This window comes from Microtus oregoni, unplaced genomic scaffold (genome assembly GCF_018167655.1).
Source record: "Microtus oregoni isolate MIOR12 unplaced genomic scaffold, Mior012 000040F_ref0000088, whole genome shotgun sequence".
Classification (NCBI taxonomy): domain Eukaryota; kingdom Metazoa; phylum Chordata; class Mammalia; order Rodentia; family Cricetidae; genus Microtus; species Microtus oregoni.
The window spans coordinates 11,648,998-11,674,254 of NW_024543207.1; the positions used below are offsets into that span (position 1 = coordinate 11,648,998).

The following is a 25,257-nucleotide window of genomic DNA, read 5'->3' on the forward strand; positions in this document are numbered from 1 at the left end:
TGAGTCACCTTGTAACAATTCTGTTTCTTGAAAAGATTCTCTCTTCATCGTCAGTACTCTGAGTTCCCTAGGAGCTCACTGGTTAGAACCAAGCTTCTTTGTCTATGTATGCTTCTCTAGAAGAGTACCTAAGTTAGGATCATTTTTAAATATAAGAAATTTATTTCTCTCAGTTATGGGTGTGAAGAAACCCCAGGCCAAAGAGTTCTTCTCACTGTTGAAGGGCCGTCCTTAAGGTAGAAAGAACACTGACTCCGTATAACAGAAAGCAGAAGGTGAAGTTATTCAAATGCAGCATAAAACCTTTATAAGAGGAACACACAATTGCATAAATAGGGAATAGACCTCCTGTTTAAATATCTACTGAAATCTTAACTGCCTCCATTACATAGGTAAGTTGTGAATTTTAGAATGATCACATTCAAACGGTAGCACCCAGATTACCAGTTCTATTTTCATATCATTTAGCTCTGAAGACAAAAGTCTTCCAGCTAAGAGCCCACATGATAGATGCCAGCATGAAGTATTTCCTTTTTGTCTCAATAAAATTCCATTGGTAAATATGTAATTGCAACATGAATAATAAAAATCCAGAGACAGAAGTTAGGGTTCAACCTGAAAACCAGAAAAGCAAAGCAGCCAAACCACTAGAGAAGTCTTACCTCTACTAAGGCTGGGCGACAGCAGACTAAGCCGACTACGCAGTCTGAGCCTCTCTCTCCTCCCACTTTATATTTCCTTGAGTGCTAGGATTAAAGGTGTGACTCCCTAGTACTGGGATTAAAGGTGTGAGCCAACATCACTGGATTCATTTCAGCATTGAAATTGTATAGCTCAGAGTGGCCTTGAACTCACAGAGATCAATCTGCCTCTGTCTCCCAAATCCTGGGATTAAAGGTGTGTGCCACCACTGCCTGACCTCTAATTACTTAGCTTTGCTCTTTTGATATTTAGGCAAGCTTTATTTATTAAAACAAATAAAATATCACTACATTTTATTTTTTCCATAAACGAGGAATGCATTTTAGGTAGAAGCTGGGGTGTGTATTGTATATAAATGGAGAAGATTTCTGCCAGTGGTCATGGGTTGGACCAGTTGTTTTCAGGTTTTTGACTGTTCGTTCAAAGGATTGAAATAAAGTCTCATAAATATTTGCAAAAATAGCAAAGAAACTATAAAAATAAAGTAATGAAAAGATAAGAAGGGGCCAGGTGACCACACAAAATATGCATGGGTTTTGATTATTGTTTTAGAATTTGTTGTGGGATTCAAGATGTCTTTATTTTTCTAAGGAGCACAGGTATGGTGTTTGTATGCTCTGACTGATAAATGATGTCATATAAACATTTTTCCACCGTAGATGTCCCTTCTCATAATTAATTATATATATACCCTGTTATGTGCAGCCATAAGATGGCTAATAGAGGATTTTCTCTCAAAGTTTGTTTTTTACCTTATTGTTCATGCATTCAAAGCTGGTTCAAGGCAGATTGGCTTTTCCATTTCTCCACCTGGATACACTGCACTGAACTGAACTGAACGTGGGTCAAAATTAGTTCAAGATTTTGAACTTGTGCTGAAAATGGATAGACTTCTTTTTCTTATCATTTATCTACTAAAAAAGACAATATAACTGCTATTTATTTGGCATCTAAATTGTATTGGTTATCATAAGTAATCTAGAGATGGCTTAAAGCACACAGGAAGATATGCAAAAGTTACATTCAAACACCATGCCATTTTATGCAAGGGTTTTAAATATGTGCTGAATTTCTATCAGCAGGGAGTCAACTCTATGAATATACCATAGAATGATTACATGTAGATATGAATGAAGCTACATACAAGAAATTATTATAAAGGTTAGGCTCATGTATTTATGGAAGTTAAGAAGTCTTAGTGTATGTTGCCTATGACCGGGAGAACATGGAGAGGTGCGTGGTATCAGTCATATTAGTTCTGCTTTAAGTCCAAAGCCTTGAGGACCAAAGGTCCAGTGTCAATAGTAGGAGAACACGAATGTCCAATTCAAGAGGGGAGAGATAGGAAATTTATCCTTCTTCCACATTTTAACTCAATTTGAGTCCTCAATGGATTGATTGGGTGGTGCCCATCCACATTGATAAAGATGTTATTTGTTGAGTCTTCTGGGTCACATTCCAATCTGTGCCTGAAACACCCGAGGCGATTCTTCCAGAAAGTATGCTTTATTAGTTGTCTGGGACTTCTTATCTGAGTCATGTGGACACATAAAATTAACTTGGGGACAAATGTCGGGCTAAGCTGTAGAGATGGTGTTGGAGGGCAGGTGAGAACAAAGTTGACCTCAGCTGCTGAAAGTGAAGGGATTGTGTGATTATGGGGTGGTCTCAAAAAATATAAGATACAAAAAGACACTGGAAGTGAGAAGAGGAGGAAGTTAGTCTGTGTTTGTTATAGCACTTTTGTCTGTGATAAATAAAGAAGTAAGTATAATGGATGAGACATATGGTTAGTGAACCATGTGGTATTGGTGCTCAATTGGCCATTGGAGAAGAAGCCATTCCAAGTCTTTCATTTCAGAGAGAAGCTGTGGAAACCACAGTGGTCATAAACGTTAACTATAGAGGCATGTGACTGGACTGGAAAGGTATTGCAATACACATACAGCAAATGTCATTTGACCAGAGGCTTCTTTTGACTGTACTATGAACCTTTCCCCACAAAAATCACCCATGCAAGAATATTGTACACACATGCTCCTGTGTGAGAGTATGTGGTATATATGAACATATATGTTGGTGTGCATGCAGAGGCCAGAGGTGATGTCAAGTATGACTCTTTCCTTTTAGGCAGTGTCTCTCGCTGAACCTGGAGCTAGGCAGAAAGCCAGAAAGCCCCGGTGATTGTTCTTCCTCTGCTCTCTGCACCATTGGAGTTACATGTCCACATGTCCCTACCCAGATTTTTACATGAGTGCTAAGGACTTGATCTTGAATCCCATGTTTTCACAGTAAGTTCCACTCACTGAGCCATATATCTAGCACGATGTAAAGATTTAAACTCTTATATTTGATTACACAAGGAAAATAGAAATAAAGTAAAAATTATTAAAACCTGAGTCAAAAAACACATTATAGAGAAGACATACTTTGTGTAAATTTAGCCTCAGTTATGTGAAATGACAACCACTTAGAAATGCATTGCAGAATTCCTTTAATAAAATGTGAAACCCACACTTAATAGCTATATATATTTAAATGACACACATTTATTGCCTCACATAATTCATTGCATACATTAAGCATAAAATTTCCTGTGGGCAATAGTAAATGTGATTTATAAGTCACAGTTTGTGGGAAGTCTGTTTCTTATTCTCTTGGGAACAGTTTAAAAAACTATTAAAATATTAGAGAAATTGGGGATTTATTCACTTAAGTAATAATATTTGTTTTAGTTTACTTTTCAAAATTTATCTTAGATGAATTTTATATTTACCTTACTAAAATAAAAATTGTCAAAAATGGTGGAGTTTTGAGGCTTTGGTATTTTTATTTTAATCACTTTACGTATATAATAATTTTTAATTTTATTATGTGTTTCTAAATGAATAAGTGAACTTTCTATCACAAATCATTGAAGTTATGTTGTACAAAAACTTGAAACTCAAAAGTAAGAATGCGAATGTAGATAATTTTCATTGGAGAATTCAAAAACAGTTTTCTCAGCATTAATGGGGTTTTGTTGAATATTACTTCAACATTTTAGACATAAGCATTTTAAATGACTGATATAGTTTAATATTATATAAATTATAGTAATGTAAATTTTAGTTATTATTATTAATTTTTCCATGTTAAGAAAGTTGTAAGCCATTAGGTACAGATGCTCCTTGATGTAGGATAGGTTTATGTTGGGAGCAGTGAGACCCCAGATCCTGAATTTCTTGTAATCCCCTGATCTGAGTGCCTACAGCTGCTCTGAGCATGAGACCTTCAGGAGTTACTGACTGCAGGAGAGTGGTTTCTGGTGGGTTTGGCTGGGGCGTGGCTATCTCTATATAATCTGCCCCTGAACACAATAAAGGGGGCATTCTTGGGGAATTCAAGGATGACCCGTGTCGCTGTCTCTCTGTCTGTGTGTGTCTGTGTATTTTAACCTCCAGCCCCCTTGCCCAAAGCTTGCGAACTGGGTGCCAGTGCACAGAGCACAGACATGGGGGCTCAGTGCGCGGCAGGTTTACACCCTGGAAACTCTGCCATTCGCCAAAACTGTGCTCCATTTCCACTATGTTCTGATCACCATAGCCCAGATGGACAGCGGTGTGGCTTGCTGTGTCCTTCAGTGGTGGACCAACTGGGGGTGTGGCTTGTTCCGCCTTTCAGGTGTTACTAGTACAGTGAAAGATTGAAATTCAAAGACCAATATATGGTTTCTTTTTTCTTTTAAAGTGAATAAACAATTTATTTAGCATTCATTAAGACACGTGCAATATGGCAATTTTCATGGGGGTTTAATCCTACCTAGGATATGATTGTTTGCTGAGTCATAGCAACAGGGTCCAGTTCACACTTTGCATTAATGAAATTCTTTGTTGAATAAATACAATACCAAACAAAATGCATTCAAATGTTTTCTAAAAAAGAAAAATCACTTTGAAAGGCCTTTCTAATCAGGCTAATGACAAACACAATAAAGACGATATGTTAGTTTAACATAACTGACCGATTCTATTCTAAATATATATAATATATATATATATATAGTATATATTTAGTACACAAGTCTATTTTTAAATGATAGAGAATGTAAATGGAGGCTTGCATTTATATCCCAGCCACCCAGACCTGAATAATAAAACAGAAAATATATTAATTACAACACTGCTTGGCAAATGGCTCAGGTGTATTTCCAGCTAGATCTTATGTCTTAAATTAACCCGTTTCTATTCATCTATGTATCACCATGAGGATGTGGCCTATCAGTAAGTTTGCAGTGGCTTTCTCCTTCAGCAGCTTACCTTGTGTCTGCCTGATTCTGCCTCTTTCTCCTTGCATTCAGTTTAGCTTTCCTGGCTAACTCTATTCTGCCCTGCCATAGGCCAAAGCAGCTTCTTTATTTATCAATGGTTCATAGCATACAGAGGGAAATCCCACAGAGAACATCTTATACAACCATTTCTACATAACTAGTAAATTAATTTTTAAGAAAAAAAGATTTTACAGAACCCATCTTTTGATACCCACCTCAATAGTCTAACTCTAAAGAGGATAAAGTCAATGCCTTTCCTCACAAGAGCTCAGAACTAGAGTCACTTTACTCCCAGAATCTGTATTTGTGATCCATTATATTGAGACAATATTCAAATTTTCTCAAAGAAGCACGGTGAATGTTATGATTGCCCATTCAGCAACAGTGAGCACTGCATTCAAACTATCTCATCCCAGGAATTAAATATGGTCAGCCACATTTGATGTGCAAGTTCCCACTGTATGTTATGAATACCACTGGTGATTAAAGAAAATGCCTGTTTATAGGGCAGAACTTAGGTAGGTGGGGAAAACTAAACTGAATGCTGGGAGAAAGAAAGGTGGAGTCAGAGAGACAGGTGCCAGAACCTTGCCAGTAGGCCACAAACCTCATGATAAAATATAAAATAATGGAGATGGGTTAATTCTAGATGTAAGAGCTAGCTAGCAATACAAGTAAGTAATTGGCCAAGCAGTGTTTTAAATAATATAGTTTCTGTGTGATAATTTTTGGGCTAAGTGGCTGGGAACCAACAAGTGGCCTCTCTCCTTCCAACACACATTCATGGGAATTTCCTCCACTATAGTATTGTAAAAAGTCTCAATGTCACAAAGAATCCTCTTGTTTTCTTCACTAACAAAGTTTATAGCCATGCCTTTCTTCCCAAATTGACCCCCTATGCTAATTCTGTGAATAAAGTTTTCACGATTGGTAGGTAGATCATACTTTACAACCAAGGACGCTTATTGCACATTAATTCCACGAGCCAACAAGTCAGTAGTGATCAGAACATGGCTTGACCCTGATTGGAATTCCCTCATGAGGACATCTCTTTCCTTCTGGTTCATGTCACCATGCAGAGCAGGAACTGTGAAGTCCCTGGCATTCATTTTCTCTGTGAGCCAGTTCACCTTGAGCTTGTGTTGAGAAAATTAATGGTTTATATGATATTCAGTGTCTCATACAAATCACATAGAGTGTCCAACTTCCACTCCTCTCATCAAACATTGATAAAAATCATTTGATTCCTTCAAGGATCAATTCTTTTTTCCTCAGCAGAATTTGAATGGTATCTCTCATGATTTCTTTTTTTGGTCACATATAACACATCAGTTGACATTGTGGCAGAAAGCAACACAACCTGAGAGCTTGTTTTTAAGTTTTAGGAAATCTCATAGGTTTGATTCTTAAGTACTTGGCTCCACATTTTATTTGCTTCATCCAAAACAATGCTTGATCCATTTTGGAGAAAAGTATCTTATGTCTTGCATATCAGATACTCTCTCTGGTGTACCACCAACAATATGAGGGGCTTCAGCATGCAACTTCTGCATTTCATTTCGGACACGTGTTCCTCCAGTGCAGGCATGACAAGTTGCTACCGTCTATCTAATCTCCAAGAGCCAAAATTACCTTTTCGATTTGTTGAGTCAGTTCTCTGGTGGGGGCAAGAACTGTGCTTGTGTCTCAAACTCGGTCTCCAACTGTAGCAGGATGGAAATAGCAAATGTGGCTGTCTTGCCAGTACCTGACTGAGCTTGAACAATCAAATCACACCCTTCAATATAAGGATTTATATTGCTCTCTGCTGAGTAGCTGAAGGCTTCTCAAAATCAAAGCATAGATGCCTCAAGGAAGAGACTCCTTTAAATTCATATCATCAAAGTTTTCAGCATTTTCACCCCAGTTGCTTTTGAGGTCCATTTGCTCTGGGTCAGACATGATTTGAAAACCCACTCGGTGCTCAACTGAAAAGCAATGTGTGGCTTCTACTGAATTCATAATGCCTTTACTCTACCATAAAGTGGAGAAGTCATAATTTGAACCACAGCAAGTCAGTCATCATGGTGATTAAAACCCTACTATAACTGCACCAATCCTTCTCAAGCATCTGGACAGATGGTTTGTCCCAAGACGAACTGACACTGAAACTGTACATTGCATCTTGTTGAGTCAGTGGAGTCTGTTCCGGAACAAGAGGGGCAGACCAAATCTATCAGGTTTCTCTCCTGCCTGACAGTTCTCAAATAACTGCTGTGAGGTCTAATATTAATTACAAACTGTTTGGCCTGTTGGCTCAGGCTATTATTAACTATCTCTTATAACTTAAATTAACCCACTTCTATTCTTCTATATATTACTATGAGGCTCATGGTTCATTAATTCACATCTTACTTTCCTAGTGGTTGATGGCATCTACCTGACACTGCTCTTTTTCTACCTGTACCTCTGTTTGGCTCTATTTTGCCTGACTATTGGCCAAATTAGCTTTATTCATCAGCCAATAAAAGCAATACATATTTGCAGCATACAGAAGGACATCCCACATCAGGTATGTACATGGGTGTGCAGGTACCTACCCGAGTTCAGAAGTGTCAGACTCCTGGAACTGGACTACAGGCAGTTGTGAGACTCAATATGTGTGCTGAGAACTGAACTCAAGTTCTTGGTGAGAACAGTAATTATTCTCTACGACTGATCTATCTCTCCAGCTCCTGGCTTGTGTTTTTTTACAGTAGGGTCATGTTCGATTTGTGTTAGTATCACAAAACATTGGGTCTGATTTGATGGTTAGCGTGTCAACTCGATACAACTTAAACTCTCAGAGACCTAGCCCAGTTTAGGGCACTGTTACCTGGGCAAGGAGCCCTCTGTTATTACAAACGATGAAGTCAAACCGAGCACAACCAAGTGAGCCAGCATGTATGCATTAATTTCTGTCTGCTTTGGACTACATGTGATGTGACCAGCTTCTCTACGATGATGAACTTTAACTTAGAATTCCAAGCTGCAAAACTCTTTCTCCCTCTGTCCTCTGAGTCTTTTGGTGGGATAGTTAATCATAGTAACAGAAAGGAAGCTCCACGGTTGGGTACTTTGTAAAAAAAAATATTTTGTTTCACACTTCTTGTCCAAGTATATGATGACACCACCTTCTTAGTCAGAGCCTCTCCTAGCAGATGACATCACCTGCTTAGTCACTGCTTCTCATGGTGGATGACATCGTATGTTAGAAACTTCTGGGAGTGGGAAGTGTATGTGTGTGATGCCTGGAACAGACACAGGGCAGCCTTACCTCGTAACAGCAGTTCTCAACCTGTGGATCAGGACCCCTTTAGGGATCACATATCAGATATTTTGCATTTCAGATATTTACATTGTGATTCATAACAATCATAAAATTACATTTATAAAGTAGCAATGAAAACAGTTTTATAGTTGGAGGTCATCACAACATGAGGAACTATATTAAAGGGTTGCAGCATTAGGAAGGTTGAGAACCACTGCCTCATGTAGTTCTATGACCACCTAAGTGACCTGAGACAGAATTCGCCGCCTCTGGCAGAGAGCCTCCAACACATAGTCACCTCCCACTAGAACACTCCTCTTCAGGCCTCCATCATCCACCTCTCAGTGCTGTCCCATTAGGGACCAAGCTTCCTAAGGGTCCACAAACTCTGGAAGACAAACCACACTGAAATCACAAGAAACTCATAATCCACAGCATATAGTATAAGCTAATACCCTTCCAGCAGAATGAATAGAAAACTACTGACTACCATGGTGATTTCTCAGAAAATTAGAAAACAACCTTTCTCAAGACCCAGAAATACCACTTTTGGGTATATATCCAAAGCATGCTCAACCATGCCACAAGGGCATGTGCTCAACTATGTTCATAGCAAAATTGTTTGTCATTACCAGAACCTGGAAACAATCTAAATGCCCCTCGACCAGAGAATGGATAAGGAAAATGTGGTACATTTACACAACAGAGTACTACACAGCAGAAAAAATAACGACATTTTGAAAATTACAGGCAAATGGATGGTACTAGAAAACATCATTTTGAGTGAGGTAACCCAGACCCAGAAAGACAGTTATCACATGTGCTCACTCATAGGTGGTTTTTAAACATAAAGCAAAGAAAACCAGCCTACAAATCACAATCCCAGAGAACCTAGACAACAATGAGGACCCTAAGAGAGACATACATGGATCTAATATACATGGGAAGTAGAAAAAGACCTTAGGAAAGGGTTAAAGAGTGGGGAGAGGCAGGGAGGGGAGCAGAGAAAAAAGTATATCTCAATAAAATTTATATATATACCTCATTGGGGACTGGAGAGACAGCTCAGTGATTAAAAGAACTTGTTGCTCTAATAGACCTGTGTTCAATTCTTAGCACCCATGGGGCATCTTATAGCCATCTGTTAACTGCAGTTTTAGGAGGGTTGATCTCTGTGGCCACCAGGGACTCACATGGCACACAAACATACATGTGGGCCAAACACCCATACACATCCAAGAAAGTAAACAATGACATCGAATCATAGCATTGTATTTACACCCTTATCAGAGGTGTTTTCTTTGTATATACCAAAATTATGTTTTAAATTTCCAATTTGCTTTCTATACAAGTATTTTGTTTTGGTTGACCAAACTTGTTATAACAACTGATGTAAATGTGGTTGTTGATAATGCCGAGGCCCTCCCTTTAGTGATAATAATGGCCTCCTCAGATGATTTTGTAAAATTAAAAAATATATCAAAGCTAAGCATGATCACTGAAGGTTTCTGAAGTCCTATTTATAAACAAAATATGAGAACAGACCTATACTTTAAATAGTGGTATAAAGAAATTTTACCAATTCAAATTCCTTCTTAAAGTAATGCTCACCATTTTAAAAAAGTCAACTTTTACTTATATTTTCCCTACAATCAAATTATATTTTTGAGTATCTTCCATTTGCAGATAAAAGGTGAACTTTCTTCATGGACCCAGGATAATAGTATAAAAAAATAAATAACACAGAAAAAGTGAGGCTGTGGGTCTCACAAAAATTGAAAAACTCTAAAATACTTCCAATGAAGATGTTATGCATAATTAAAAATTAAAACTCATAATTCCATGCATATTAATTTAATTTTCTCATTGCTGTGACAAAATACTTGACAGACACAACTTAAAGAAAAAGGGTTTGTTTGTTTTTTTTTTTTTTGCTTGTGGTTGCGTAAAGAACCATTTCTTCATCGAGAACACAGACCAGATTCAGAGGTAATATAAACAGTAGGAGTAGGCCTGTTCCTAGCGTTCTGTTTCTGCTAGCTAGGCTCCAAGCTTTATTTATTCCATAACCTCCCTAAGCAGCACCTGAAACTGAGGACCAAGTGTTCAAACACTAAGCTTATTGGGGACATGTCACATTCATTCAGTACCATTTTACAAATACAGAATCATGTGACTCAGAGGTGTATGAACCCACTCATGAGACACCTGGAAAGATAACAAACTAGACAAAGCAGCCTGCAGAGAAGTGGGGGTAGTTACGCATAGTTTCAGAAAGAATGCTAGAACATGTTGGCTAGGTTGAATAAAGCAACGTCCTACAGATCAGCAAAATACTTACTTTGGGGTTTATCTTTTCTTTTTTATTGATTTTATTGAACTATACATTTTTTTCTCTGCTCCCCTCTCTTCCTCTCCTCTCACCTTAAGCCTTCTTTCATGGTCTCTATGCTCCCAATTTACCCAGGAGATATTGTTTTTTACTACTTCCCACGCAGATTAGATCCATGTATGTCTCTCTTAGGGTCCTCATTGTTGTCTAAGTTCTCTGGGATTGTGGTTTGTAGGCTGGTTTTCTTTGCTTTATGTTTAAAAACCACCTATGAGTGAGCACATGTGATAACTGTCTTTCTGGATCTGGGTTACCTCACTCAAAATGATACTTTCTAGTTCCATCCATTTGCCTGCAAATCTCAAGATGTCATTTTTTTCTGCTGTGTAGTACTCCATTATGTAAATATACCACATTTTCCTTATCCATTCTTCAGTCAAGGGACATTTAGTTTTTTTTCCAGGTTCTGGCTATGACAAACAACACTGCTATGAAGATAGTAGAGCACATGTTCTTTTGGTATGGTTGAGCATCCTTTGGGTATATACCCCAAAGTGCTGGTTCTTGAGGAAGGTTGTTTCCTAATTTTCTAAGAAATCATTATACAGATGTCCAAATGGGGCTGGGCTGTACCAGCTTGCACTCCCACCAGCAATGCAGAAGTGTTCCCTTTACCCCACAACCTCTCCAAAATAAGTTGTCATCAGTGGTTTTTTTCTTGGCCATTATTACAGGTATAAGATAGAATCTCAGAGTTGTTTTATTTGCATTTCTCTGATGACTAAGGATATCCAGCATTTCCTTAAGTGTCTTTCAGGCATGGGGTTTATCTTTTCTAGTGGAATACAATCAGCACACAAACATGCGGTCCCACTGAGTTTTAACCCCATACTAGTAAAAGCAAAGATAAATGTAGGTATTTTCTGAGGCAATTAAATAATCTTTTGGTGATCCAATTATATAACATTGAAAACTGTTTTCACGTGGGATTTTCTTAATACTATACATTGGGAATGTTTCAATCCATAATCTGAAGAAAGCATCTATCTAGATGACTAGGAACTGTTAAGAAGTAGCATCCTCCTCCTGGAAGAAGCAGTGCCAACAGTCACCTAGAGCCATTATTGATTGAAGGACTCCCCTGTCACTGAGCAAAACGCAAATGCTGGAAATGACCATGAGCAGAACAGAAGGTTAAGGCCAACAGTTCTAGTAATTCAGAATAAACTTCAGATATGTTTTTCTTAGTAGATATCCTAAGTAGTATCAGAAACTACTCATAAAGAAAAAAAAACCACTGACAATCTCTAATTTAGATACGCCTACAGGTGGAGTATAGGCATGGAAAGGAAGTCTTCTAATGAAAGGAATTTTAAGAACAGCAAAAGAAAGTTTGGGAAGTGTGAATGATCTATAAAACTAAAAACAAGGAGGAATAAGGTGGAAGCAGATGGTAGAAGGCCTTTAAATTTTGCAATCGGTTCTGCACTTTATCCCATAAGTCAAGTAGTTACGTGGCTATAGATGGCCTTTGTGTAGATAATCAAAGCGGCAGATGTTAGCGGGACGAGGGAAGTATGGCTAAAGAGGGAATGACGTGGGGTAAGGAGTAATGACCTAGGACTAACCTAGGGAGGTTGAATGTAATAGTTCTGGCCTCGTCTGGGACAGTAGGGGCAATGGAAGGCCTTTTGGTGGTAGAGTCCCAAAGGCCGGGCAGCTGTTTGGATGCATGTGCCGGGGAGGCAGGCTGGCAATAAGGGATGGAATGCCAAGGCAGCCTCACTCACATGGCAAACGGGGGGTGGGGGTGGGGAACAGGCAGAGCTGTTCTTCAGCATACTGTGCTATGAAGGCGACTTGTTTTGATGATTGTCTTATCGCTAAACTCCTACTTGAAGGATTTTAAAGTAGATATTGTTTCTTTGTCATGGCTGTAAAAAAGGCTTTTCAAATAATTTTCCCTTTACCAAGACAGCAATTAGCGTACCATGGATTCAGTGACCTTTGGAAATAAACCAGCTCAGGAAGCAAGGTCATGGACAGAACCTTAACAATCATGGCCTGTCTTGGAATATGCTATGAAAGTAACTTTTCTGTTTTTCCATACTGTCTATTCATGCTGCTGATAGCCCAGGGAAGGCCGAAGTGACAGTCAGCCAAGGCAAGAATATCATCTAAACCCATCATCGTGACTCCAGCACGATTGCCTCCTCAGCCTCATTCCCTTCCTGCCAATGCCAAAATCTTAAGCTCCTTCAAGTATAGCTATGAACTGGACCAATTGGTTTTTGACATTATGGATGTACAGAGAAAGATGCATAGAAAATGGTTTAGGATATAGGAGAAAGTTTGTGTGGGGGAAGGGAAAGTCTTGGCAGAATAGTTTTCTCATACTTTGGTTAGCATAAGAAGAGTGGGATCAGAATCTCAACAAAGTTTACTGCGTATCAAGGAGAAATTAAAACATTAAAATGAATATTATGACGATTCACTCGCTGCTCATTCAGTCTGCTGTAACCATTTTTTTGCTGTAAAGTCATCAGAGGTCAGGGACTTCTTTTATAATGGCTTTGCTGATAGAGTTTAGGAAATGCTACAGCTCAAACATGACACTGTGTTACACTGAGGACACGTGGGGGACACCAATGCAGGCAGAAACTTCCTGTGTTCCCTTTATTTCCTAAAGAAGGGTCCTCCAGAAGGACTTAATTGCCTTTAACCTTTTCCCTGTTAACCCTACCAATCAGCAAAGGTTGATGACAACCACAGGAAAGGGGTTCAGAGATTGATGTCATATCCGCACAGGTGGCCATTTATTCTTTAGAGGGATTTGTCAAATTTTATTACCAGAGAGGCCTAATAAATGATAGAAGGAGCCCTGGTACCCTGTATGGACTTTGGAATCTACCCAGCTTGTAATGATTTCAGGAGAGTTACGATGGTAGCTCGATTTAGAGTATTGGCAAGTAACACAGAAAGCTCTGTTGAGTCAAGATGTATTTTGAGGAGGAATAGACGCAAGATGATTGTCAGGTTACTGGCATGAACAACTGGGGGTGTGGGTGTCAGACTCTGAGCCAGAGACAACTGAGGGAGCACAGATGGAGTGCGGGGTGAGCAATGGAATTTGGGAGCAGTGGGTTAGACATGCCTGCGAGATAGCCAAGAGGTTATTTTAAGGAGCCAGTTGCATTTCTGAGCTCAGAGGGGAGGTCATGATGGGAGAGATACTGGGCTGCTCACCGTGAATTCTGGGGCATGGGCAGCTTCAGCAGATGGTCTACAGTCTAGGATGGTTTCCATGAGTAGAGGCTGGGCTGCACTCGTGCTGAGAAGTCAAGGAAGAAGAGAGGAGGAGCCTGAAGGAACACAGAGGAGAGGAGACCAAGGAGACGCTCAAGCATGGGCTTTGAGGGGTTACCAAAGAAAAGTGCAAGACTTCTCACAGTCATGGTGTGAACTGTGTGTGTTCTCAGTTCTGGTGCCTAGAATATGAGCCAGCTTGGAAACGGGGCCATTGAAGATGTGATCGTTTGAGATGTGGTCACACTGGAGTAGGCTAAGCCTTAATCCAGTAAGACAGGCATCCTCATATGAAGTGGAAAATGGCATGCTGAGATGTAGTTATACAAGAGGAAGGTGGCATGTGATGACAGGGGGAAGGGTTTCACTGAGACAGTCGCAGGGCAGGAACACTGAGAACTGGCGGCCACCATGATAAGTTAAGAAGATGCAAAGGAACATCTACCAGGAGTCTCTGAATGCTGTAAAAGTGCCTTTCTCTGCCCTTAAGCCTCTCGGGTTATTCTTTTGCTTTATTGTAGGTAGAAAACTAACAAGTTAGGTAGCCTAACAAAATTAGCCAACCTCATATAGACCAGGCAAGGAAGGCCAATGCCCATTAGTAATGGAACAAACATTACCAATCACTAATGTTGTGATGTGATAATGGCTTTGGTGAGGAAAAGACTGTTTAGACTTCAGCTGGTGGTTTACTGAGGAAGGGAAATGAGCACACGGAGGCAGCTCATGGAGTGCAATGATCCCGAACTGTGTGCTTAGATGAGCTCTGAGAAATTCGTCTGTGTATCCCTAGCAAAGCCGCAAGTTCACAATGTTCCCTCATCATATTTTAAACATTTTTGATGAGTAACTTTTGGGGTTATTGTAGTCACCAAGGTTTACAATAAAGCCTTTGCGAAGCACTTTAGAATATTCTTCATAGAATCAACAATAATAACAAATGATATCCAATTGTTTAAACATTATTACTTAACATAGATAATCACTTAAAATATCCACTTAAAGTATTCATGAACATGATATTTAGCAGCTGGAAATTTTATAACACCCTTTCTCTTTTAATCTCATTTCTATTTGATTTCTTTCCAGAATTCATTGTTTTTGTTTTCTGAGTAGAATATGTGTGAAGCTATAGCTTCTTCTTCTTCCTGTATAAATATAAAGCAGAAATCAACAAAGCAGTGCACCTCACAAAAGCAATGGGTAGGGTGTCTTATTCCTTAGAGTAAATGCCTTTCGTTCACTGCATTGACAGATATGGAAATCCTTAGCCCGGGCTCCTAGCTCTTCTAAATGTAAAAGAGTACATTTTAGACATTCTAACATGAACAAGGCATATTAGCCATGTCAGCAACATAAGCATCATCGTTTGTAATTGATTCATTTGTTTATTTGTGTATTCATCCATTCTTCAATATAGAAAAGATTGTAGCAGTCAAATTAATAACAATGAAACATGAACTGTTAGCTCAGTCTTTGGTGAAGAATTTAACAGCCGGCTTTGCGCAAAGAAGTTAGACAGTTTGGAGAAGTGAACTCTGGTGTAGGATGAACAAGAACCAATATTGAGGTAAGAGGATACCGAGTCCCAGGAAGTTTCTCTGACACTAATTATAAGGGACACCTGAGACCAGAGCTCAATCAGGTCCCCTTACCACCACTAGGCTTGGAAACTATCTTCTTTATCAGGAAAAAAAAAGTTTCTATTTGGATATCCAAACAGCCATCCGCCTATATAATCCTCTCCTGGGAGTGAACAACTGGGATGATGTCTCCATTTTAAAGTGGCAGCCAGAGCTGTGGAGTTGAGCATCTGTGAGAGGAACATGTTATTTGCAACTGGCACATAAGAATCTAGGAACAGCTGTAGCGTAAGGGACAGCACACAGTGACTCTTTCCCTTTTCCAGTGGCAAAACCAACACCATAAAGCTAAATTCACTTGCTTTGCATTTTGTCGAGATTAAATGTGCCCAGTGTATCTGACATATCACTGTGCAGAACTGGCAGTATTTCATGATGATGTCATCTTGGCCTTCATGACTTTGGAATGTGCTCTCAGCTGCTCTTCCTGAACAGGGCAAGATGTTTGCTCATCAGACCATTTAGTGGAAGCTACCATGGATCAATCCATGAGCAGAAAGTTTATGTGAGAATGTTCTATTGGGATTCCTCCCTGCTTTCATTATTACTTTTAATCTGCTGCATAAAAACAATAAAAGGAATTCTGAGGCTAATTTAGTCAAATGTTTTTTATAATTAAATTTCCACTTAAGATCAGTACTGCAAGTAAAAAGCAAGCAACTAAATTAAATATGCTTAACTAGGATTTTGTAATCTGGTAAAAAATATGTATTGGAGCACAGAACACAAGTATTGTGTGATTTTAACACTAGTCACATGGCATCAAAGCATAAAATGAAATCTTGGTCAATTTTCAATTAAGATAAAGGTGTTTTCTCCCCACAAGTTAAACACAGTCTCTCCTTGACCCCAGAAGTTTTAAGCATTACCTATTTTATCATGGACATTTGGAGTACTTTCTGTCTTCAGTAGGCATCTGTGCTGGCCTGCTCTTGGTGCCCCGACAGGGTATGTCCTTAGTTGCAGCCATTGAGAGAGTCTCCCTGTGCACATTCATTACATTCCCTTTTAAAAGGCGGGCCTCCCCACCTCCTGTCTCTTTCCCTTTTCTCACCCTCTCTCTTTCTCTCTCTTTTACTCTTCCATGACTTTTGATCCCAGGGACTGGTCTCTGCCCCTGTCTCTGCCCCTTCTCTCTCCTATGTAAACCAACCTCCCATGTGAGCCTTGTTGCACGGCCTCACTCTCTTTGTGGCGCTTTTTAAATTGGAGCAAGTAGACAATAATTAGAAGAGTTCTAGGAGAGAGGTTCCTTGGCCCCCTATCCTTCTTGAGCTCTCTGCAGGGCCTCCACTCCCTGCATACCTCCTCTTTCTTCCTAGCCCACCCAGCTTCCATCCAGAACCCTCCCCACTTTGCCCCACCGCCCTCTTTCTGCACATAACATCACCCAGCCCAGACTGTCTGGGCACTGGGTCCAAATCCTCGGGGCACCCAAGCGGGCGGGAGTCTCTTTGTTTCTATGGCCTGCCTGCACCAAGCAGGGTAGGCGCTTTGTTTGCGACCTGCCCACCAGCACAGAGGCCTGATCTCTAGGCGCCAGGAGACCCAGCTTTGGGGTGAGTTTCTGGCCCCGCAGCGCCAGCCTGGGAAGGGGAGCTCAGAGGTTCCTTGGCCCCCTATCCTTCTTGGGCTCTCTGCAGGGCCTCCACTCCCTGCATACCACCTCTTTCTTCCTATCCCACCCAGCTCCCATCCAGAACCCTCCCCACTTCGGCCCCACGGCCCTCTTTCGGCACATAACATCACCCAGCCCAGACTGTCTGGGCACTGGGTCCGAATCCGCGGGGCACCCAAGCGGGCGGGAGTCCCTTTGTTTCTATTGCCTGCCTGCACCAAGCAGGGTAGGCGCTTTCTTTGCGACCTGCCCAACCAGCACGGAGACATGATCTCTTGGCGCCAGGAGAGCCAACATTGGGGAGAGCCAGCATTGGGTAGGTAAGGATACCTGATTCGGTAAAAGAAGATCCATAAGGGAGCATTTGGAAGAAGAGATGGGCAGACGCCACGGCAAGATTCGCCCAACAAGCTGAAAAGCAACATGAAGCCACCAGAAACCAGCGACCTCACAACGGGAGGACATGAACACCTTAATCAAGAAGAAGTAGAAAAGATTGACTTCATGAAAGTGATTGATGCCCTTAAACAGCATGTAAAAAACGCCCTTATAGAAATAGATGAGAAATATAACAGAAAATTTGAAGAATTGAATAAATCAGTGAATGATACCCTAGAAAACCAAGGAAAAACAATCAAACAGATAATGGAAACAGTTCAAAACTTGAAAACTGAAATGGAGGCAAAGAAGAAAACACAAACAGAGGGCCGGCTGGACATGGAAAATTTAAGTAAACAAACAGAGTCTACAGAAACAAGCATAACCAACAGAATACAAGAGTTAGAAGAAAGAATCTCAGATTCTGAAGATACCATAGAGAAAATAAACACACTGATCAAAGAAAACAGCAAGTCCAACCAACTCTCATCACAAAATATTCAGGAAATATGGGACACAATAAAAAGACCAAACCTAAGAATAATAGGAGTAGAAGAAGGAGAAGAAGTGCAGCTCAATGGTCCAGAAAATATATTTAATAAAATTATAGAAGAAAACTTTCCCAACCTAAAGAAAGATATACCTATGAAGGTTCAAGAAGCATACAAACACCGAATAGGCTGGATCAAAAAAGAACATCCCCTCGCCATATAATTATCAAAACACAAAGCATACAGAATAAGGAAAGAATATTAAGAGCTGCAAAGGAAAAAGGTCAAATTACTTATAAAGGTAAACCTATCAGACTTACACCTGACTTCTCCATGGAAACCATGAAAGCCAGAAGGTCCTGGATAGATGTACTTCAGAAACTAAGAGACCATGGGTGCAAGCCCAGATTACTATACCCAGCCAAGCTTTCGTTCACTATAAATGGAGAAAATAAAATTTTCCAGGATAAAAACAAATTTAAACAATACGCAGCCACAAATCCAGCCTTACAGAAAGTAATAGAAGGAAAATCACTAACCAAGGAGTCCAACAATGACCACAATAACTCAGACATCTAGAGACCCTTCACCAACTCAAATCAAAGAAGGGAAACACACAAACTCTACGACTAAAAAAATGACCGGAGTTAACAACCACTGGTCATTAATATCACTTAATGTCAATGGACTCAACTCACCTATTAAAAGGCACAGGCTAAGAGATTGGATACGAAAACAGGATCCAACATTCTGCTGTTTACAAGAAACACACCTCAACCACAAAGACAGGCACCTACTCAGAGTAAAGGGCTGGGAAAAGGCTTATCAAGCAAATGGACCTAAGAAACAAGCAGGTGTGGCCATACTAATCTCTAACAAAGTTGACTTCAAACTTAAATCAATCAGAAGAGATGGAGAGGGGCATTTTATACTCATAACAGGAACAGTTCAGCAGGATTAAGTCTCAATCCTGAACATCTATGCCCCTAATATAAAAGCACCCACGTACATAAAAGAAACATTGCTAAAACTCAAGGCAGCCATCAAACCGCACACACTAATGGTAGGAGACTTCAACACTCCTCTCTCACCAATGGTCAGGTCAATCAGACAGAAACCTAACAGAGAAATAAGAGAATTAATGAAGGTAATGAATCAAATGGACTTAACAGACATCTATAGAACATTCCACCCAAATAGGAAAGAATATACCTTCTTCTCTGCAGCTCATGGAACCTTCTCAAAAATCGACCACATAGTCGGTAACAAAGCAAACATCCACAGTTACAAAAAAATATTAGTAACCACCTGTGTCTTATCAGATCACCACGGATTAAAGTTAGAATTCAACAACAATGCTACCCTCAGAAAGCCTACTAATTCATGGAAACTGAACAGTCAACTACTGAACCATACCTGGATTAAGGAAGAAATTAAGAAAGAAATTAAAGTCTTCCTGGAATTCAATGAAAATAAAGAAACAACATACTTAAACTTATGGGACACTATGAAAGCAGTCCTAAGAGGAAAGTTCATAGCACTAAGTGCCCACTTAAAGAAAACAGAGAAAGCATACATCGGAGACTTAACAGCACACCTGAAAGCTTTAGAAAAAAAAGAAGCATACACTCCCAGGAGGAGCAGAAGACTGGTAATAATCAAACTGAGGGCTGAAATCAACAAAATAGAAACGCAGAAAACAGTCCAAAGAATCAATGAAACAAAAAGTTGGTTCTTGGAGAAAATCAACAAGATCGACAAACCCCTATCCAAACTAATTAAACCTCCCTACCAAAAAAAGCCCAGGACCAGATGGTTTCAATGCGGAATTCTACCAGAACTTCCAAGAAGACCTAATACCTATACTCCTTAATGTATTTCACAATATAGAAACAGAAGAGTCATTGCCAAATTCCTTTTATGAAGCTACAGTTACTCTGATACCAAAACCGCACAAAGACTCAACCAAGAAAGAAAATTATAGACCAATCTCACTCATGAACATCGATGCAAAAATCCTCAACAAAATACTGGCAAACCGAATCCAAGAACACATTAGGAAAATTATCCATTATGATCAAGTAGGCTTCATCCCAGGGATGCAGGGCTGGTTCAACATACGAAAATCTATCAATGTAATCCAGCACATAAATAAACTGAAAGAAAAAAACCATATGTTCATTTCATTAGATGCTGAAAAAGCATTTGACAATATTCAACACCCCTTTATGATAAAAGTATTGGAGAGATTAGGGATACAAGGGTCATACCTAAATATAATAAAAGCTATATACAGCAAGCTGACAGCTAACATTAAATTAAATGGAGAGAAACTTAAAGCCATCCCACTAAACTCAGGAACACGACAAGGCTGTCCACTCTCGCCATACCTCTTCAATATAGTACTTGAAGTTCTAGCAATAGCAATAAGACAACATAATGGGATCAAGGGGATTCGAATTGGAAAGGAAGAAGTTAAACTTTCGTTATTTGCAGATGATATGATAGTGTACATAAGCGACCCCCAAAACTCCACCAAAGAACTTTTACAGCTGATAAACACCTTTAGTAATGTGGCAGGATACAAGATCAACTCCAAAAAATCAGTCGCCCTCTTATACACAAAGGATATGGAAGCAGAGAGGGAAATCAGAGAAGCTTTACCATTCACAATAGCCACAAACAGCATAAAATATCTTGGGGTAACTCTAACCAAGGAAGTGAAAGATCTATTTGACAAGAACTTTAAGGCATTGAAGAAAGAAACTGAGGAGTATACCAGAAAATGGAAGGACCTCCCTTGCTCTTGGATTGGGAGGATCAACATAGTAAAAATGGCAATTCTACCAAAGGCAATTTATAGATTCAATGCAATCCCTATCAGGGTCCCAACAAAATTCTTCACAGATCTTGAGAGGACAATAATCAACTTTATATGGAAAAACAAAAAACCCAGGATAGCCAAAACAATCCTATACAATAAAGGATTGTCTGGAGGCATTACCATCCCTGACTTCAAACTCTATTACAGAGCTACAGTGATGAAAACAGTGTGGTACTGGCATAAAAACAGAGAAGTCGACCAATGGAATCGTATAGAAGACCCGAATTTTAACCCACAAACCTATGAACACCTCATTTTTGATAAAGGAGCCAAAAGTATACAATGGAAGAAAGAAAGCATCTTTAACAAATGGTGCTGGCATAACTGGATGTCAACCTGTAGAAGAATGAAAATAGACCCATATCTATCACCATGCACAAAACTCAAGTCCAAATGGATTAAAGACCTCAATATCAGTCACAACACATTGAACCTGATAGAAGAGAAAGTGGGAAGTACCCTACAGGAGATGGGCACAGGAGATCGCTTGTCATCCCCAACAGCACAGACTTTAAGGGCAACATTGAATAAATGGGACCTACTAAAACTGAGAAGCTTCTGTAAAGCAAAGGACACTGTCACCAAGACAAAAAGGCAACCTACTGACTGGGAGAAGATCTTCACCAACCCCGCAACAGACAAAGGTCTGATCTCCAAAATATATAGAGAACTCAGGAAACTAGACTTTAAAATGCTAATTAACCCAATTATAAAATGGGGCACTGAAGTGAACAGAGAATTCTCAGCAGAGGAAGTTCAAATGGCCAAAAGACACTTAAGGTCATGCTCAACCTCCTTAGCAATCAGGGAAATGCAAATCAAAACAACTTTGAGATATCATCTTACACCTGTCAGAATGGCTAAAATAAAAAACTCCAATGATAGCCTTTGCTGGAGAGGCTGTGGAGGAAGGGGAACCCTCATCCATTGCTGGTGGGAATGCAATCTTGTGCAACCACTTTGGAAATCGGTGTTTCGGTTTCTCAGGAAATTGGGGATCAACTTACCCCTGGACCCAGCAATACCACTCCTGGGAATATACCCAAGAGATGCCCGATCATATGACAAGAGCATTTGTTCAACTATGTTCATAGCAGTATTATTTGTAATAGCCAGAACCTGGAAACAACCTAGATGCCCTTCAATGGAAGAATGGATGAAGAAAGTATGGAATATCTACACATTAGAGTACTATGCTGCGGTAAAATACAATGACTTCTCAAATTTTGCATGCAAATTAACGGAAATAGAAAACACTATCCTGAGTGAGCTAACCCAGACCCAAAAAGATGAATATGGGATGTACTCACTCATAATTGGTTTCTAGCCATAAACAAGGGTCACGGAGTCTACAATTGGTGATCCCAAAGAAGCTAAGTAAGAAGGTGAACCAAAGGAAAAGCATATAATTGTCCTCTTGGCTATGGGAAGTAGACAAAATTGCCCGGGAGAAAATTGAGATCTTGGGGGTGGGGTGGAATGGGGGTAAGGGGAGATGGGGAGAGAAAAGGGAGAAGGGGAGAATGGGGGGAACTTGGGGAAAAAGGAGGATTGGGATAAAGGAAGGTTGGATAGGGGAGCACGGAAGCACAATTCTTAGTTAAGGGAGCCACCTTCGGGTTGGCAAGAGACTTGAACCTAGAGTGGCTCCCAGATGCCCAAGCCGAGGTCCCCAGTTAGTTCCTTGGGCAGCTGAGTATAGGGAACCTGAAATGACCCTATCCTAGAGCAATACTGACGAATATCTTGCATATCATCATAGAACCTTCATCTGGTGATGGATGGAGACAGAGACAGAGACCCACACTGGAGCACTGGACTGAGCTCCCAAGGTCCCAATGAGGAGCAGAAGGAGGGAGAACATGAGCAAAGAAGTCGGGACCACGAGGGGTGCACCCACCCACTGAGACAGTGGAGCTGATCTATTGGGAGCTCACCAAGACCAGCTGGACTGTGACTGAAAAAGCATGGGATAAAACTGGACTCTCTTAGCATGGCGAACAATGAGGGCTGATGAGAACCCAAGGACAATGGCACGGGGTTTTGAACCTACGTAATGTGCTGGCTTTGTGGGAGCCTAGCCAGTTTGGATGTTCACCTTCCTAGAAATGAACGGAGTGGGGAGGACCTAGGACTTACCACAGGGCAGGGAACCCTGACTGCTCTTTGGGCTGGAGAGGGAGGGGGAGAGCTGTGGGGGGAGGGGGAGAAGGGTGGGAGGAGGGGGAGAAGGGTGGGAGGAGGGGGAGGGAAATGGGAGGCTGGGTGGAGGAGGAAATTTGCTTTGTTTTTTTTCCTTTTCTCAATAAAAAAAAATAAAATAAAATAAAATTTAAAAAAAAAAGAAGAGTTCTATGATCCCAGCAAAGCACCTTCTTGACCTCTTCACTTAACCGGGGTCCATCTCTGATGAGGATTTTCGTGCACTCAACGATGTATGCATTTCTGGTCTAGTTTCTTGGCTCTTGGTTCATGTTAGACTTTGCCTTATGTTTAATTGTACTTTTAGCCACTGCCATGATTTTTATCATCATGCAATGAGAGAGCTTTCTTTACTGAAGTTGACTTTAAGGGTAATGATATATCAGGAGATCAATGCTAATATTGAGTAAACAATAATGGCCTTTTTGGTGTCATTCAAGGTCAATCAGATTCTGAAACCAAGACAAAACACAGTCTTACATGATAGCAATACTTATCACCTAAGCACATATTTTCAAAATGGAAGGAAATATTGAATGTGGAATCATTTTCTAATTAATGAAAATACGTATCAGGCTTCCTATGGTTCACAGCATGATTGGAGAAGTGTGGCTAAATTCTTTATGTACATAGTATGTAATTCATAATATTGCTTTCTGAACATGTATACATTTAATGACCTGGAAGTCAGAGCTCCACAGCAAACTTATTTTTGTAAAATAAAACAGGATAAAAATATTGCATGAGGTTACTCACTTGCTACCCATGTTATGATGCAGAGCTAGCAGGAGAAACTGGATTCTGAAGAGTTCAAACTCCTTGCTAATTTCATACAATATTGAGCTGAAACCATAGCTCTTAATTAGTTAACTCTATTTACAGGGCCTCGGGTTCCTATAAGTTATCCTAAAGAGAAGAGACTGGAAGTGGAAGGTCATAAATGCTATTTTGTGTAAATACATAGGATTCCAAAGCAGAGACAATTTGCTTGTTAGAGAATCCCAGGAAAATATGGAAATATTAAAATAATTTCTCTCCTGCACAACTGTTCTTGCTCCTCTGGTTCTTATTGAAGATAGAATTTCATTTTTTAAAAGAGAAACCAAAAAATAACTTCGTGGTATGTTAAAGCTTCTGTAAGTAAATAGAAGATTTAAAAACTCAGCTGTGGATGCTTATCTCTAGGTGGAATGTTGATATCGCACCTTTGCTGCCCAGATAACATCGTGGGAGAAGAGGTAGAAGGACTGAGGAAACAAGAGGGTGGGGAGGAGAGCAGAGGGGAACTGACTTCTGGGAATAATGTGGTTGTGCTAAAAGCATCACAAATGTGCAGCCTCTGTGACTTCCTTCACAAGACTTGGAAAAAAGAGAGAGAAAGAAGGGAGAGAAGGAGGAGAACATGGAGAAAGGAAGAAAGGAGGGAGGAAGGAAGGAAGGAAGGAAAGAAGGAAAGAAAGAGAAGGACGGGACTAGTTGGGAGGAAATTTTTTTGGGGGAGGGGTTGCAAGAGGGGCATGGGTGTATGTGCTCACAATGGATATATGCAGGTATGATACCATAAACATTTAATTAATTAAAATTTCAGCTGCTTACTGACATGGGAGCTCATGAACTTCAGACCAACAGTTAGGGTGCCTGCATGGGACCGACCTAGGTCCTCTCTGCATGCGGGTGACAGTTGTGTAGCTTAGTTTGTTTGTAAGGCTCCTAGTAAGTAAGATCAGGACCTGTCCCTGACACTTAGCTAGGGAACCTGTTCCCAATGTTGAGTTGGTCACCCAGCCTTTATGCAGGGGGAGAAGCTCCATATAACCTCAACTTGAGGTGCCACACTTTGTTCAAGCCCATGGGAGACCTGCCCCTTTCTGAAAGAAGTTGAGGAGGAGTGGATGGGGAGGGGTATAGGGAAGGAAACAGATGGGAGTTGGGGAGAGGGACCAAGAGAAAAGGAAGGAGGGGAAACCGTGGTTGGTATGTAAAAGTAAATGGAAAAAGTTAATAAAATAAAAGGGATTCAGGTGCTAGAGTAAATGACTCTTTTTCCATTATTCAAATTTAGAGCAAAAGACAGTTTTTCAGTGACATGAGGAGCTCAAGCAC

The 25,257-nt window shown here is 40.2% G+C and overlaps 1 pseudogene; it reads right to left on the reverse strand.

Annotated features, from left to right (window-relative positions):
- The window catches only part of LOC121433620, a 156,573-nt pseudogene extending 149,621 nt beyond the window's left edge, over positions 1 to 6,952 (reverse strand).
- Between the last annotated feature and the right edge of the window lie 18,305 nt (positions 6,953 to 25,257).